Genomic DNA, 18,845 nt, shown 5'->3' with positions numbered 1-18,845 from the left:
CTAGATCTAAGTGCATCATTGTGACCAAAATTCTACCTGGTTCTTTGGTTTGTCTGTACATTGAAACCAAATTCAAACTCACATTGTTAATTCCAGTCTTTGTAACAAAATATACCTAATGTCTTTCAATGCAACCTGCAACATTCTGGACCCATTTTTTTTTTTAATGTGCATGTATCACTCCAGAAATACGAACATTTTTATATTGTTCTTTCCATCTCTGTTCTCCTCTACACACCAATGTTGCATTGATCCCATTGCCTTGTCTAGTCTGTAACCAGTCTGTTTATAACACAATGTCACTGATGCCGGGGATGTTTATTGCATATCTCTGTGAGTGGAGATGATCACAAGAAGCAGATTGTAAAAAATGAGTGAGCAAAGCAGTACAGAATGCAGGGACACAAAAGCTTTGAGTTAAGAATCTGCTTCGAAGGTGCCAACTTTTCTATGCTGTTTTCTGTATGTCATGATTTGTTATGAATCACTGTTTCTTTTCTTTTTAAATCTAAGAACGTTTTATGAAAATGATTGTGGTGTGTTCCTGGATTAGCACACTTCATCTTTATGGATAAGACTGGAATGTGATTGAAGCATTAACTCATTAGAAAACCCCTCTTTGCTGAACTCTAGTTTAGGAGAGAACTGGCTTTGGAATCCTGGGAGCTGTTCGCCTACGTCTCCAAGCCAAAAGAGATAGAAGAGGTCAGAACACAGCACTTTACTCAACTGGATTTTTACAATCCAGGCTTAGAGATCCAGGATACTACTTAGCACTTTGAAAGGCCTCTTTTTTCAAATATATAAATGAAATGTTTTTAAGGTACTCATGACAACGCAAAAAAAATTTTTTTCTTCTAATTGTTTCCCTGTTCCTCCTAAAATATGGTTTCTATAGATAACATGATGATAGATGACAGGACGGTGCGTTTATTGCACATTCTGGGCTTATGTAGTCTTCTCTTCTTAGTGAATGTTATGTGCTATTAGAACTTCTCTAAAGACAATAAAGATTATCCAATAGTCCATCATGTCCTATCTATAGCTGATGCCATATGACCTGTTATACAATGCTGTGTTACAAATACCTATGTAACCCATGTAGAACCCCATCGTGTTGTGGCATGTGGTTGTATTAATGAATGTTACAGGACAGTTTCAGCATTACGTCATCTCATCTATTTGCAAATCTGTAACATTCAATAACAGAAGCACATGTCCCTGTCCAAAATCCATTTTCTTCACATATGCATGGAAGAATTGCCTTTTTGGTTCCCATCTGTAACTCTTATATGATTCCCACATTCTCCTGTATGGCTCCCCTCTAAATGTCTGTATGAGCTACTGTATATTCATCTTCTAATGAGCCACTGTGAGCTGCAATCAGTGAGTTGTGACTGGATGAAAGATGATCTGGCATGTTATGTAAAAGGACCGCCTGAAACAAATGAACTTATGATACTCTTATGAAACTCAGTTGACTTAGCTGCTTGTTTACATCTGCTGGCCAATTCAGGAAGCAGTGTACAGTATTTTATAAATATTTTTCACCTAGTAATGTTCTGTTTATAGTTTAAGTGATGCTATTTGATAGGTGGCTAGATACATGTCTTAGATGTGCACTGTAGCACACAATGCTTTTGCAATGACAATGTGACCTAACTGCAATAGTTTCTGATCCTTCAAGTCCAGTCTTAATTTGTGTTGATAAAAATGCATGCCTTGCTTCATGAGTTTCTTTGGACTTCTCCAAGGCACTTATCATGTTACTGTTGCCTGCCTGTGATGCTGAAACCAGTTAGAAATTCATTCAACTTTCTGGGTTTCTTATACTGTTTTTGAATCTATTCAATTTTTAAAGATTAAAAATATATATAATCGAGCTTTTTATTATCCTTTATTAAAGTGATGAACAAATAAGAGGAAATGAAGTATTAACCACAAGGTACATTGCTCCAAGGGACCGGAGATGGCTGAGAGCTGACATAGCTCTTAGTTTTGTAAAAGCTAAGGGACTTCCCTGATATTCAAAATACAAACATTGTATACCTTGAAACAATCACACAGAAATTGCTAACCAATGAGGGGCAGTGAGGAAAACTATGCCAAGTCACAGTGGACCAAAATCACAGCAAATTAGGCATCCAAAATCGGTGTCATATGAATGTGCTTTGCTCGTTGCAAAACAAGCACATACTTGACCTCTTCTGGACAGGTGAGAATGGGTCTGAGTGATCCCCAGGTGACTAAGTTTGCCTTTGTTCTTTTCAAAAAAAGTCCTCTTTCCTTTCTTGGGAACTATCCAACACATGGAAAACTTAGGAAATGATTCACATAGCCTCGAATCAACAGTCCCAAAGACAAAGGAAAAAAAGCCCTTCGTCTAGCACCCACAGCTGGAGGTTACAAGTAAAAGAGACACAAGCTGACTTTTATCTCCCTTTTAATAGCCCATCACTTCCACCAGCTAGGAATCAGACAACGCATCTGGTTCGTTCTCATTCAAGAAAAATGGGGTCCTTTGTTGTTCTCTTATTTTAAGTTAAAAAAAACTAACCAGTGGTGTTGCTTATTCTCAGGTGATTTTCTTCCATTTACCATTGCGAATGAAGTGGGGATGTGTAGATCCCAACATTGCCACAGGTAGGAAGGGGCTTGATGGGTTTTTTTTCCCCAGTGACTAGATATTTATAATGACAATGGCTTAGGAACTGGATGAGTTCTCCTCTACTGACACTGACCACCTGCTGCCCACTTCAGACTAGTAGCATTTCTCATGTTTGCACAAATATTGTGTTCAGCAAAGCCGTTAGTGTATTTACAGAATAATATGGCTTATGGAAGAGCACACACGCCAATGAAGATTATGTCCTCGTCACTCTCTCAGATTGAGGCTGATCATTCCCTTTCCCAACTACCCTAATTTTCCCATTATTAGGGCCTTAAGTGAATGGGTGAAGAGGAAAATTTGGGAATGTGTCTTTTGTAGGGTTTCTGTTGTGTTGTGTTGTATTTTGTTACCTAGATTCAAGAGATTTAGAGAGAGAAGGGACCTCGGTGGTCATCTAGTCCAACCCCTTTGATTTACAACAAGGATTGGGCAGCCAGGTGGTGCAGTGAGTAAGAGCGCTGAGTCGGGAGACCTGGGATCGGTTCTGGCCTCAGATATTTAGCACCCACACAAAATAACTGGCCGTGTAACCTTGAGCAAGTTACTTAACCTCAATTGCTTTAAAAGAAAAAAATGATGTACAACAAGAAAACAGACCCAGAAAATTAGCGTGACTTAGTGACTAGCCCAAAATTACACAGGTAATGATGATTCAGAGCAAGGATTTGAACTCTGGTCCTGTGAGGCCAAATCTAATGGTCTATCCACTATATTTCATATTGCAATAACTAACTAGTCTTATCAAAATCATTTAGACCTTTTATCAGAATCTGTGCACAATTTGTATGGAGTACTAGACTCAAGAAAACCTAGGTTCAAATCCCACTTCTTACGTTTGCTAGTTTGTAACTGTGTGCAAGCCACTTAACTTCTTGGCCTCTGTTTTCTCATCTTTAAAATGGGAGAAGTAAAACCTGCAGTACCTATACCTCACAGGGTTGTTGTGAGGCTCAAATAAGATAATACTTCCACAATGCTTTACAAACATAAAGTATTATATAAACATCAGCTATTATTGTTGCTGTTGCTGTGGACATATAATAAGCAGCAGCAGTAACCTATTGGAAAGTCAATTATTCAAATTCTGCCCCACCTTCCATATTCCTTTCTAAACAGTCTCTAAATTCCTTTCCTAAATCCTATGATCCCCTAAACCAAGCCCTGTCCATCCCATTCCTCCACCCCAACTCTGACCAAGCCTGGATGTAAAGTCTACACAGTTCTCATCTCATTGACTTCATTTTCCAAAGAACCCATATCACTCTTCAGCCCAGCTTCCCTGAATACCCATGTGGCACAGCCAGATGGAACATCTGAGTCTCTCCTGAGCTCATTTAGAGCTGACTGCAGATTCTCATTTAGGAACACCCAAGTCAACAGACATCCACATCAAGTTCCCATTCTTCAAGAAAGGATTGTGAAGGGGAGAGAAGGTTTGGGGCTGTTCCTGCTCTTCTGGGTAATTTTTAAATATTTTGATAGTAAAATATATATACATGCATACATATGTGTGTAACTAGTTATTTGGTTGTTAACTAAATGGCTGGTGGATTAGAACATCTGCAAGGGACGTTCAGTGACAGGGGCGCCAGCACTGCCCTCAACATCGGTCTGCCTCCCATCATCGCAGCTGACTTACTTCTTTGAGAAGTCGGTATTGCTGCTACCACTGTGTGGACAAGTGTGTGCAATATACTATACTCACAGTAATCTCATCATGTAGAATTTGGGTTCTCATTTGTAAACATTCTAACTATAGTTTCTAAGAGGGAAAAGGGTGGGATGAGGGTGATAAGTGACATTTTTAAACAGATTCCTATAAATATGAAGATTTTCAAGTTGGGTTTGTCAAATAAATATATATAAAAATATCCATCTCTTTCTTTTTTTGCATATGGATAGACATGGGTTTACATATCTATCTATATATAAATATATATAAACTCTAGGAAAATAGTTCTTTTTTAAAGGTCTATTGTATTCACAATGCACTTTTAGCTGTATGTTTAGATATGTAATTCCAAGCAGAAGTTGGCAGTTACCACAATTTAAGAAAAAATTCTTTCTGAAATTTCTGTAACAAATGTTTTGCAATAAAAGGAATAATGTAGCTCAAAACACATCTCAGGTTTTAGTGCACTTTTTTACAGTGTTCTATGCCCCTTCATCCAGAACCTCAGAGTAACTTGTCCATCCCATAGACAAAGGACTTTAGATAATTTGTGTCTATGTAGACTATATGGCACAGCAGGAATGTGGGGCATGGTTCCTACCTTGTGGTGTCCTATGACAGTGTTGGAAAAACAAGCTATGCACAAATGAAAAGATAATTGTGATGCTTATTATTAAGTAACAAATGAGAACAGGTGATGAGTGCTATTAGAGTCCAACATGGAGAGATTGCTGGGCCCAGGAAGAGTCAGAGGAGACTTCATGGAGGGGGTGGAAACTAAGGTAGGCCTTGAAAGATGGGCAGGATTTGATTAGGGTAAGCAGATGAAGAAAACAGGTAACCTGTGACTCATTGAGAACTGAGTGCAGACACCCACTTGAGAACACTCAAATAAGCAGGCTTCTAGTTCAACATTCCACTTCTCAAGAAAGAACCAGGAAGGAGACAAAAATGGTCCTGCTGCTATAGCATAAAGAAAGATTTGACAGCAAAAAAAAAATGTACTTGCATATATGTGATGGGGATGTATTACATATATGTGTATGTGTTGCTGTAAACTTCCTCATCTATAAAATGAGTTGGAGAAGGAAATGGCAAACCACTCCAGCATCTTTACCAAGAAAACCCCAAAAGGAATCATGAAGAGTCAGACATGACTGGAAAATGACTAAACAGCAACAAACTACATATATGGTTGGTGGACTGGTGAGAATATCTGCAAAGAATGGGGTGAAAAGAAAGGCTATTCCAAGTGAGAAAGACTTTTTGAAAATAGAAAGTACCACATAGATTAGGGTTGTGGGCTATTCGAGAGATCATCCCTGCTATGCATCATTCATCTTTGGCTACCCCTTCTGAACTGAAGCTAGTTTTGAAAATAATCTAGGAAAGATAAAACCTTACCTCAAAGGCTCCTCATACCCAGGGTCACAAATCCAACCTCCTGCAGTTGATCTCTTCCCCTGTCTTTGGACCAGACCTATGATTTCACTGATCTAGGAGGCTCCTTCTATCAACACATATGCCTACCTGCTCACCAACTTCAAAAAAGTTATGTCATACAGCTAGTATGTGTCCGAAGCTGAAAAGGAACTCAGGGCTTCCTAACTCCAGGGCCAGCTCTCTATCCACTTTGCCACCCTGCCTTGTGTCCAAACATTGGATTTCAAATTCATCTGAGGACATGTTGATTATTCAGTGGAGGACTTTTAAAATATAATGTGATATCTGAGCTCTAGAGAATGTCTTTCTTCATGCATCAGTGTTTTTTAGGTACTCCTGTAGGCCAAGTTGATCTTCATGGAAAAGTTAAAACTAAATATGATCTCATCATGGAGGGAAAAAGATTTCAACAACCAAAAAAGGACCACTTAATTTTCCAAGAAAATCCAAGGTGCACATTTGAATGCTATTTTACATAAATGTGCCCGCCAGATTTCCTGGAAAATCAGACCTTTTTCTGCTGCCAAAATTCTTCATTTTTCACAATATCATATTTTGCCATCCTCTATCTATGCAAAAACCAGCTCAGAGCTGACAGTAGGACCAGAGGAGACATTGATGCACAAGACTTCCCTCTATATCTTAGACACTCTCACTCTTGTATTACTGTTTGATTTAAAAACAGCAGAACTGCTGACAATACTAAAGACTGCACATTATCACACCATCTAGCTGTAGAAAGTTGTCCACGACCATTTTAGTATTTGCCCCTCCATGTTTTCTACCTCTGCTTGGTTTAACCCATTTCTTTGGGGTCTTATGGTAAACACCAATCATCACCCTTCCATCCATGGAAAAAAAACACTCTCCCTCCAAATATCCCCTTGTTTTTCATGGTCTCCCTTAAAAGATATGAATTGATGCTACTAGGAAACCCTGGGATTTGACTTTTGCCACTTACAATCCATGTGACTTTGGACTAGTCACTTACCAAAGGGTAAATTGTCTCTATTTTCTCATCTGTAAAACAAAGGAGTTGAGTTAGATGGCCTCTGAGGTCCCTCTCAGACCTCAATCTATGATCCTGTCATTCTGAGGACTATTGGTCTGTGAAAGAGAAGATTTGTGGTCAAATACACCTGTTTGATATGATTTTCTTGATTCTTAATGGACTCAGGGTTCAGTAGTAGAGGAAAGAATCCTAGAATCACAGATTTAGAACTTAGAATGGACTTTAGAATTCATCAAGTCTAATTCATTCCTTTTATAGATAAGCAAACTGAGCCCTGAGGACATTAAGTGACTCATTCAAAGTCCTATGGCTAGAAAATATCAAAACAGGGATTTGAACACAAGTACTTTGACACCAAATGCAGGACTCTTTCAATTACACAAGACTTTTCTCATAACTACTAATTTATGTTCAGATCAATCATTTGGGTCTCAATAGAAGTCACCTCAGTCCCCCAAACATTTATTTATTAAGCATTCGCCACATACAAAGTCCTGTGGACACAAAAGATAGAGATGTCACAAAACCAGCCCTCAAGATACAATCTCATAGGAGGGAAATGGTATGTCCACAAATCACTATGATACAAGGGGAGGTGAGATGAGTAGAAGGAAAAAGTATAAGGACAAATCTGAAGACAGAACACTTTTACCTAAAAGGTCAGGGGAGTCTTCATTGAAGAGGTAGCGCCTAAATAAGACTTTTTTAAAAAATCAAATCTGCAATTTCAGTGGCAGAGTATTGAAACCCCTAACCAATGCAGATCCTTGTTGTTATTGTTGATTATTTTCAGTCACGTCTGATTCAAAGATGTCAGGTTTTGGGGCGGCCAGGTAGCACAGCGAGTAAGAGCACTGGCTCCAGTGTCAGAACGACCTGGAGATTGAATCCCGGGCTCAGACACTTAGCACCCACCCAGAAATACCTGGCCGTGTAACCTTGAGCAAGTTATTTAACCCCAATTGCTTTAAAAAAAAAAAAAAGATGTCAGGTTTTCTTGGTAAAGATACTGAAGTGGTTTGCCATTTCCTTCTCTAGCTCATTTTACAGAAGAGAAACTGAGGCAAACAGTAGTATCTGAAGCCAGATTTGAACTCATGAAGATGAGTCTAGCTGTCCATGCAGATCCTTACCTGTTCAGTAACATAGTATTAGAGAGTTTCCTGAGCCACTAAGTTAAGGGACTTGTTAGGGGAAGGCTTCTAGCAAATATATGTTACTGGCAGAACCCAGGAGTCCCTGATTGAGATCACCTGTTTGTGTGTGTGTGTGTGTGTGTGTGTGTGTTGTAAAGAACTTTACTGTTATCTCATTTGGTTCTTATAACAACTATATAAGTTAGTCACTCAATAAACATTTACTAAACACTCACTACATTTTAGTCTCTGTACTAAATTGAAGATTAAAAAATAAAATCTCTTCCCTCAAGGGTCTTGAATTCTAGAGGAATGGAAAACATATAAATAAACAGGTATGAGCAAGATGCATCCAAAACATTTATTAAGCACCTACTATTTGCCAGGTACAGTACTAAGAACTAAGAATACAAAAGTAGGAGGAAGTCCCTGCCCACAAGGAGCTTACAGTTTAATGGGGGAGAGAATATGCAATAAATATATATGAAGTAAAGAAAGGAAATAGTTAACAGACAGAAGACACTGGGATTAAGAGGGGCTAAGGAAGGCTTCAGGTAGAAAGTAGGATTTTATTTGGGACTTAAAGGAAGCCAGGGAATTCAGCAGTCAGAGCAGAGAAGGGAAAGCATTCCAGGCATAGAGGACAACCAGAGAAAACTCCCAGAGCCAAGAGATGGAGTGTTTTGTTCCTGGAACGGCCGAGTCCCTGGACTGAACAGTAGGTGTCAGGAAGTAAGATGTAAGAAGACTGGAAAGGTAGAAATTGGCTAGGTTATAAGGAGCTTTGAATGCCAAACAGAGCATTTTGTATTTGATCCTAGAGGCAACAGAAAGCCACTGGAGTTTATTGGGAAGGGATGGGGAGGGGAAACAATGTTATCAGACCTGTTCTTTAGGAAAATCACTTTAGTGGCTGAATGGAGGATAGATTGGAGTGGGGAGAGACTTGAGGCAAGCAAACCCACCTATTTGCAATAATCCAGGAGATGAGGGCCTACACTAGAGTGGTGGCAATATTAGAGGGGGTAAAGGGGTGATCAGAGAAATGTTGCAAAGGTGAAATCAATAGGCCTTTACAACAGATTGGACATGGAGTATAAAAGATAGTAAGGAGTCTAGGATGAAACCTGGGTTGCAAACCCAAAGGACTGGGAAGACAGTGCTGCTCTCTATAGTCATAGGGAAGGTGGGGTAGGAAGAAAGATAGTGAGTTTTATTTTGGACATATGAAGTTTAAGATATAGCGCCAATGCAATATTTACGACACCCATGATCATAATCAAGGCTGTAACTACAAATATTGCATGACAGCCTATTGCAAAATATACCAGATTCTACAGGTAGAGGACAGAACTGAAACATTTATTTAGACACCAGAAAACTGAATCCCAAAACCAGTAAGCTGATTCCATCATCTTAATATCAAAAGATATTAAGAAGCCACAATAACACTGAGAGCCACATCATCCTTCAACCTTCCCACAAACCAATACAAAATCAGTATCTACTCACAAACTTCTCTATCTCCTTGCCTGAGCATCCTCTCTCCCCCACCATCTCACTAGCTCTGACTACCAGTTTCCTGTGGGCCCTGCTTCCTTTCAGCAAACTCCTCCCACCACAGGCTCCATGTGACTATATTTAGCCTATTAAGGGATAGAGTTTATCTTCACAACAGAGAAGTTTCCTGTGGGCTCTGCTGTACCCTTCAGGAACCCTCCATCACAGACTCCATGTGATTACATTCAGTCTATTATGGGACAGAGTTTACCTTCAAAGCTGGGGAGGTCTTCAAACTTCCCCCTGGGTCCATTAAGGGGCAGGGGAGGTCTTCATATTTCCATTCCATTCCCATGTCTATGGACATCAGTTCAAGATGTTTGAAAGGCAGTTGGAGATTCAAAACTGGCAGTAAGCAGAAAGATCAGAGCAGTATAGGTAGATTTGAGAATCCTCAGCATAGAGGTGGTAATTAAATCCATGGGAGCTTATGAGATCATGTGAAGTAGCATAGAGGGAGAAGAGGGCCCAGGACATAACCCTGAGGAACACCTAAGGTTAAAAGGTGTGATATGAAAGAGAATCCAGCAAGAGACAGAAAGTAGATAGATAGGTAGGAGGCAAACCAGTAGAGTGGTGTCCCAAAGCCCTAGACAGAAAAGAGTATCAAGGAAGAGAACTATCTGTAGTGTCAAAGCTCAAGGAGAATGAGGATTGAGAAAAGGCCATTGGACTTGGCAACCAAAAGATCATCAATAACTCTGGAAGCAGTTTTCATGAAATGATAAGGTCAGAAACCAGACTGTAAGGAGAGAAAGAGGAGAGAAAGTGGAGGCACTTATGGTAGAAGGGGGGTTTAGTTACAAAGGGCTAAAGAGATATAGGATCAGGGGTGGCCAGGTAGCACAGAGAGAGAGCACCGGCTCCAGAGTCGGGATGACCTGGGGATCAAATCCGGGCTCAGACACTTAGCACCCACCCAGAAACACCTGGCCATGTAACCTTGAGCAAGTTACTTAACCCCAATTGCTTAGAGGTGGTCAGGTGGCTCAGCGAGTAAGAACACCAGCTCCCGTGTTGGGATGACCTGGGGATCGAGTCTGGGCTCAGATACTCAGCACCACACCCAGAAATAACTGGCCCTGTAACCTTGAGCAAGTTACTTACCCTCAATTGCTTAAAGAGAGAGAGAGAAAAAGAGAGAGAGAGAGAGAGAGAGAGAGAGAGAGAGAGAGAGAGAGAGAGGATGATAACCTAGCAAAGATGGAAGGATCATATAAAGGTTTTTTTAGGATAGTGGACACCTAGGCATGTTTGTAGGCAGTCGGAAATGAGCCAGTATAGAGAGATTGAAAATGAGTGAAAGAGTGGATATGACAGAGGGGGCAATGTGTTGGAGGAGACTAGATGGAACGGGATCACTTGAACAAGGGTTAGCCTTGGTAAGGAGCCACTTCATCATGTGAGACATGAGTGAAGGAGAAGAAAGGGTAATAAGGAGATGAGGAAGAGGGGAGAAGAGGCAGTTCATAGCAAATGGCCTCAATTTTTTTCTGTTAAATATGAGGCAAGCATCTCAGTTGAGATAATAGGGGAGAGGAAGTCAAGGGAGGTTTGAGGAGGGAAGAAAAGGTTTGGAAGAGTGGGATAGTGAGTTGATTAGGGAGATATAGTATAATTGCTTAGGAGCAGTAAGGGTGCAGTAATTTGTAGTGGATCCATTCAGAAATTGCATTATATTTTTTCCAAATGCATTCAGCAACAAAGTCAACAAATGGTGGTAATGATCCAAGGGCTAAGGCTTGGCTGGTGTAATCAGAGTTATGATAAGAAGTCTAGGGATTCAAGAGAAGATGACAGCATAGAACAGAATTGTTTCACCAAGGGATCAAAATGAGGAGGAGAGGGGAGACTGACTAGTACAGGGGTGATAGCCTGGGAGAGAATTGAGGGGAAAAGGGATCAGAGGTCACAGTGTGGTTTTGTAAGGGAAGACAGTGGGAAAAGTGAAAAGCCAAGAGATTACGACTGGATAAGGAGACTTCAGAATTCTTGAACATAGAGGTGGTACATCGAGGGGTGATAGCAAGATCAAGGCTATTGCTACCTTTTTTTTTAACAGATAAGGAAATAGAGGTTCAAAGAAGTTAAATAACTTATACATATCTGAACCCAATCATTAATGACACCCAAGTCCAGGGCTCTATACAGTATGCCATGCCATCTCAAGAAAGGAAACTCAGCAAACTGAGATTGATCGGGGTTGAGGAGGGGGCCAGGCAGTAAAAAGGAACTCCACATACAGCAGGACCATGTGAGGAAGGGCAAACTGAGAAGGGGAAGAGAGTTTAGAAGGAATGTACATGAAATGGTATAATAGAAGTCTAAGGAAATTTAAGTTGTAATCAGATTGTAGACAGTCTTATGTGAGACAATGAGTTTATACTTTTTTCTTTTGGGGGGAGGGGGGTGGTTAACAAGCTTACTTTAATCAATCAAACATATCATCTACCTTGTTCAGGGGAAAGTCAGCACCCCGAACTTCAGAGTATACAAATAGAAGTTACAAGAAAACAGAAAAACATATCAAGCAGACAGGCTTCCAAACTGTCCAACCATTACATTATACCAAATCACAGTTACCAGAGAGGGAAGCATCAACATCTGGGTTTTCAAAGCCGGGAGGCTCTCAACAGCTGCCCAGAGTCTCATCTGGTCAAATCACACAACACTTCTCAAAGTGAGCCCCCAGTTTATACTTTTTTCAGTAGCCATGAGGAAGTTTGTTTTTTTTTTTTAAGGAAGGGAGTGATTCAATTAAAACAATACAATTGGAAGATTACTCATGTGGTAGAAAAAAGGATGGTTTGGGGAGGAGATAGATACAGTTCTGGAAATAAGAGCAGTGAGACAAAAAAAAAGAAATATAGGTAAATAGGAAATAAAACTGGACCCCTTTACTAATGATAGGATACTTTACTTAGAAAGTCCTAGGGAATCAGAACAACTATTAATTAAGACAATCTATAACTTCAGCAAAGTTGCAGGCTACAAATAAACTGTTTATAAAAATCAACAGTATTTCCATACAATAACAACAAAATCCAACAGGTAATAATAGAAAAGAAAATTCCACTTGAAATAATTGCAAAATGCATAAAATAACTGAGTATCAATCTACCAACACACACAAAATACTTGTATAGATTCAATTACAAAGTGTTCCTTAAAGAAATAAAGGATAACTTAAATAACTGGAAGAATATTCAGTATCATGGCTAGGCCATGTCAATATAAGTAAAATGACAATACTATCAAAGTTAATTTACAATTTCCATGCTGTATCAATCAAATTATCAAAGGGATACTTTACAGAACTCAACAAAATAAAAAAAAATTCATTAGGAAAAATGAAAGATCTAGAATATCAAAGGAAATAATGAAAAGACATGGAGGTGAAGGGAGAGTACCTCTTCCAGATCTGAAACTACAATATCATAATAATAATAATGATAATATCAAAACCATCTGGCATTGGTTAAAAAACAGAGAGATAGATCAATGGAACAAATTAGAGAACAGAAAATCAGAAACAATGGGACTCAGTAACACAGTGCTCAATAAACTGGAAAACATAAATGACTTAAGAAATATTTCCCAATTTAATAAAAATTGCTGGAAAAACTGGAAATCATTCCACCAGAAATTAAGCTTAAATGAACTCCTTATACTATATTCCACAATATATTCTAAATGGTACATAACTTTAATATAAAATAAAGAACATATTATAAAATATTTAAAGAAAAGCAGATCGCATATTTTTCACAGCTATGGGTAAATATACTTTTAACTAAGCAAGGTATAGAGGTAATTACAGAAGATAAATTAGATAACTTTGATTACATGAAACTGAAAAGCTTGCTGCACAAACAAAATTAATCTACCTAGGTTAAGATGAGAAGTGATCAAATAAAAAAAAATCTTTATTTCAACTTTCTTTGATAAGAGTTTGGTATGCGAGATATATAAATAATTAACACATTCACAGGAATGTTATATAAAACAAAAAGTCATTCCAAATAATAAGTGGTCAAAAATATGAACAAACAATTCTCAAAAGAAGAATTAAAACTGTTAACAACCGTAGAAAAGAATGTTCCATGTCAAAAAATAAGAGAAATGCAAATAAAACAATCCTGAGGTTTCACTTCACACCCTGAAAATTGGCAGAGATAACAAAAGATGGAAATAGTCATTTTGAGCATAGTTACACTAGTCCATTTTTGGTGGAGCTATTAGGAAGTTCATCTGTTTTAGAAAACAATTTGATATCATGCAAATAAAGTGACTAAAATGTCCACACCCTCGTAAAGTCAAGCATGAGCAGCTCTCCAGGGGACTGCTGCTGTGAACAACTTTAAGTTTCTGATCACATAGTATTGTGAACTCTCTATTTATTCAGCAGTAAATTAAAGCAAAACATTCACAGAAACCAAAGTATAACATTCACAATGTTGTAACATAACAACTTATCACTAAAGTGGCCACATAGTTTTCACCAAAGTGGCTACATAGTTTTAAACAAAAGGTATCATTTAGGAGCAAGCCTCCTTAAGGGACACAAAATACAAAGGTCAATGCTCTCTATCCCTAGGTCACACTGTCTTAATCTCTCAGTCAAAAAGTCTTCTTCTTGATTGGAGATTAGTTTCCAATCATCCTTAACTGAATCATCCCTAAGATGTACAAGGTACAGAGTACAAAGTTCTCCACCCCTAGGCCACAGTAAATCATGATCTTCTCAGTCAGCACTAAGTACCCAAGGACAGGTCTTTTCATCTTGACTCAAGGCTGGCTCCCAAATCCCATGGTTCTTCTTCCATGGGTCCAGCTCCTACCTGACTCTACCCAAATGTCACATGGATTCAAACGTAGGCAGCTCTCAGCACCTCATCCAGTTTCCATTCCACACTGAAGTTCACAGTGTCCAGTCCACCTCAAGTCCTTCACACTTTCTGTTTCTGGGAAGACAAAGCTTAACAGAGCCAAAACAACATTCACACATATTGCCGGCACCATCATCAATTCACTTTCTGTCTGTGAAATCAACACAGACCCACAAAGTCTGAAAACTCAACACAAATCATCAGTATAGTCCCAGGGCCTCCAAAACCCTTCTCCAGGACTTCTGCAAACAGAAAACAAGAAAATCCTCTTTCAGGGCTTCCAGTAAGGTGTAGCGGCAAGAACCCCAGTGTCCCCCAGTGTGTCTGCCAACACAGGTTCTTGGATCTGCTTTGATAGAGGAAAGCAACTCAAAATGGGTTAACAAGCTTACTTTAATCAGTCAAATATGTATCGTTCACCTAGTTCAGGGGAAAATGGTCAGCACCCCGAACTTCAGAATATACAGACAGAATTATCAAGACAGAGAAACAGATCAAGTAGAAAGTTTCCAAACTGTCCAACCATTACATCCATATCAAATCAACATCTGGGTTTTCAAAGCCGGGGGACTCTCAACAATGGCTTCCCAGAGTTTCATCTGATCAAATCACAGAACACTTCTCAAAATGAGCCCCAAAACAAAGCTACACATCAGGGCTTATATAGCCTTCTCCTGCCTCAGAGAATGTAACAGCCTTCTGGACCCACTGGCCAATCAAAAAGTATCTTCTGAAAAACAAGCCTCCCACCCCAGGCTCCAGGTGCCCTTTAGCCTAGGGGCAGGGAAGATCTTTAAATTTGCATTTCCATTACATAAGGTTCCAGGGTTTCTGTACAAAGTATTACAAACACAAATCAACACAGACAGAACAAACAGTGTGCTGGGATACCACAAGTTTTCTCCTTCTCAGTTCTGCTCTCTCCCAGCTTGTGCCCAGCTTTTTCTCTGGTCATTAGCTCCTCCCTGTTCCACCCACTTCTTGTGTCCTTCCTGTTCCTGTCTTTAGGCTAACCCTAAAGATGCCAGCGATAAGAAGAAAGTCTCCATGTACATTATTTGTAGCAATATTTTTTATCATAGAAAAGAAATGGAAATAAATGGATGCCCACAACTGGGGAATGGCTAAACAAATTATGATATATAAATGTGATGCAATATTACTGTGCTGTAAATGATTAATATGATGAATACAGAGAAACATAGAAATATTTATACAATTTGATGCAAAGAGGCAGAAACAAGAAAATAATATATGTGACTACAATATAAATGAAAAGAACCACCACAAAGTAATCAAAAGTGAATTTAACAAAATTACAAAGAACATACGTGGCCCCAAAGAAGATATATGGCAAAGCACCTCTTCCCTACTTTTTTTGCAGAGATGTGAAATCTATTGTGATAAGTTGCATGTATCTTTCCAGATTTTTTTCAGTGTATTGATCAGTTTTACTGATTTTTTTTCTTTAAAGATTATTGTTTATTATATGGGATGGCTCTTTGGGAAAGGAAAGAAGAGGGGTATTGAGAGAAATTTTGGTGATACAAAATGACAGATCAATAAAATTTTATAAATCAATAAAAATCAATCAATAATCAATAAATTCTATAAATCAAAAATAGGTAATAAATCAATCAGTAAATAATCAATAAATTTTGTAAATTAATAGATAATAAATCAATAAATAAAAATGTATAAATATCCCCAAAATTTCATCATATGTGGCCTTATATTGTTTTGCAGAGCTGTCAAAAAATGAAATAGGCTGCTTTGTATGATAGTTAGAACCCTATAAGAAGGCAGTATGCATAGTGAATAGGCTTTTGAAGATTTGGGTTTAATTCCCACCACCACTACCTCCTGCCATTTACTGTCTGTTTGACCCTGGACAAATTAAATATTTAAAGTCTCTGAACCTCACTTTCTCATCTGTAAAATTAAGGAGAATAATACCTATCCCATAGGATTGTTGTGAGATACCTATGGAATCACATATTTCAAAATAATTTGCAAATTTTGAAGTGTGATATAAAATATCTGCCCTTATTCCAAGGAGCTCATCAAAGCTCAAAGGACTCAAGTTGACAAACTGATGTTGCAGATACCAAAAATGGGTTGTGTGCTGAATGGAGGTTGAAAAAGACAGATTTTTCATAATATTCCACCACTGAAAATGTTGAAAGAGTGGTAAGGATAGTGTTGCAGGAGGGAGACGGAGAGATCATTGTGGGCTTCTGTGGTCAAAAAAGGCTTCATGGCTGAAATGATTAAGACTTGTATAACTCCTATACAAGAGATTAGGTATATCATCTGGGGGTCTCCCATTGCATCCTGGGTCATCTCCAGTCATCCTGATGACTATCTGGCCACTTGCCACAGATGGCTTTGGAGGAGAAAGTGAGACTGATGACCTTGCACAGCCCTCCCTCACTCAAATCAAAGTCAACTGCAAGTCATGTCATCATTTCCTTGATGCCATGGTCCTCTTCCAAAACAAAGGACAAACACAAATATCATCTGGGGAGCAGCAATTAGAAGCAAAGATGAAGAAGTAGAAGTGAGTAAGTCCTGATGGGGAGAAGGTAAATTAAAGTATATTACAGTGAACAAAGCAATCTGAGTAGAAAGTAGAACATGAGGAGTAGTGATTAACAGTAGAACTAGAACTGGGAAAGGGGGCCCCAATCACTAGAAGGTCTTGAATGCCAGTCCAAAGACGTTGGGAAACTATGGGGAACAACTGAAGGGTTTTGAGCATAATCTGGAAGCTGTAACAGAACAGATTAGAGAGATTTAATTTAAGAGGCAATGAGACCATAAGAACATAGAATTTAGAGCTGAAAGGGGTCTGAGAAATTATCTAGACCAAACCCTTCGTTTTACAGGTGTAGAAACTGAGGTCGAGAGGTAAAGCAATTTGCCCAAAATCACACAGCTAGTTTTAGGAAACAATTTGTAATTATGCAAATAAAATGACTAAAATATCCACACCCTTTGACCAGATATTCTCTTAGTAGGATTGTACCCCAAAGATGCCAGCGATGAGAAGAAAGTCTCCACATATATTATTGTAGCTAAGCTGCACCAAAGCTATGATTAAGGTTTATTGTTGATGTTATTAAGGATAAATTGATAGTAGCTGTGACTGAGATGAAAGGAAAAGGAAGAAGTCAGAAATAATTGAAAAACTCTAAAGTATGGTCCACTGGTAGGCCGTAAGAATCCTCCCAGGGTTATAAAATGACCATATGAAACTGTTATTTTAAAAAGCTTAGGGTTTTTTTTTCTCCTTTTCTCTTTTTCTTCTTTTCTCCTTTTTCTCTTTTTTAATAAAGTTATGTAGAAAATGTTAATGATGCAGATTAAACTCAAGAGTGTTTCCCAGTACAATACTTTTATTTTTTCAGAGAGCAGGTTAAACACTTACCAGCAAGGGCAGCTAGGTGGCACTGCGAATAGAGTACCAGCTCTGGAGTCAGGAGGACCTGAGTTCAAATCCAGTCTCAGACACTTAACACTTACTAGCCATGTGACTTTGGGCAAGTCACTTAACCCCAACTGCCCTGCCTTCCCCCCTCCAAAAAACAAAAGCAAGAACGAACAAACAAACAAAAAACTTACCAGCACACCCCTAAGTGAAGAGTATTTCCAAAGAGTAAAAATTAGGGCTAAAGCAAGGTTTCAGAGTGAATGGTATGGTGTAGAAACCTGGGGAAGTTCAAATCCTGACAGCCACATAACTAGATGTGTGAGCCTGAGCAAGGCGATTAACCTGTCAACTTCTGTTTCCCCTGTGGCAAAATGGGGGAAATAATAACACCTCCCTGGAAGGGCTGCTTGTAAGGATCAGATAACAAATGTAAAATATTGTGCAAAAGTAAAAGCCCTATATATCTAGCTATTAAATTGAGACCACAACAATGATTATTAACCACCTGAGAAAAAAGCAATTAATGAGCAAGCATTTATCAGGCATTTACCATATTGTGGAACTGAGGATAAAATACTCAAAAATATAAATCGAACAACTCCCTGCCAACAAAGAGCTTGCATTCTATTAGGAAAGTAAGTATTAACATATTTAAGGTTATACATAGTGTATACAGAATGAATCCAAGGTAGTTTGGAGATCAAGAAAGTTTAGTCTAAAAGGAAGCCCGAGATTTTCCTAGAGACAGAAGGAATCGTGTTAATGGTCAATAATGCAGACTATGGGAGAGTTGGCGGGGGAGCAAGAGTTATGTCAGGATTTTTGACCTCCAAAGTTAGTCTTAAATGGAAAAGCCTTAAATGTTACAGTAACCAAGGAAGGCACTCCCAGCCTCAGCTCCCTCTCAGACTCAGTCTTTCCAAGGGTGAGAAGTTTTATAGAAACTTCAGCAGGTAATGAGTGATCCCAAATGAATATTTTGGACACTGTGGGAGGACCGATGCAATCCCAGAGTAATGTTGTTGCCAT

Source organism: Petaurus breviceps, unplaced genomic scaffold, assembly GCF_028583685.1.
Source record: "Petaurus breviceps papuanus isolate PSGF00001 unplaced genomic scaffold, PetGlider_PUasm1.0 118, whole genome shotgun sequence".
NCBI lineage: Eukaryota > Metazoa > Chordata > Mammalia > Diprotodontia > Petauridae > Petaurus > Petaurus breviceps.
This window is presented reverse-complemented; position numbering follows the sequence as displayed.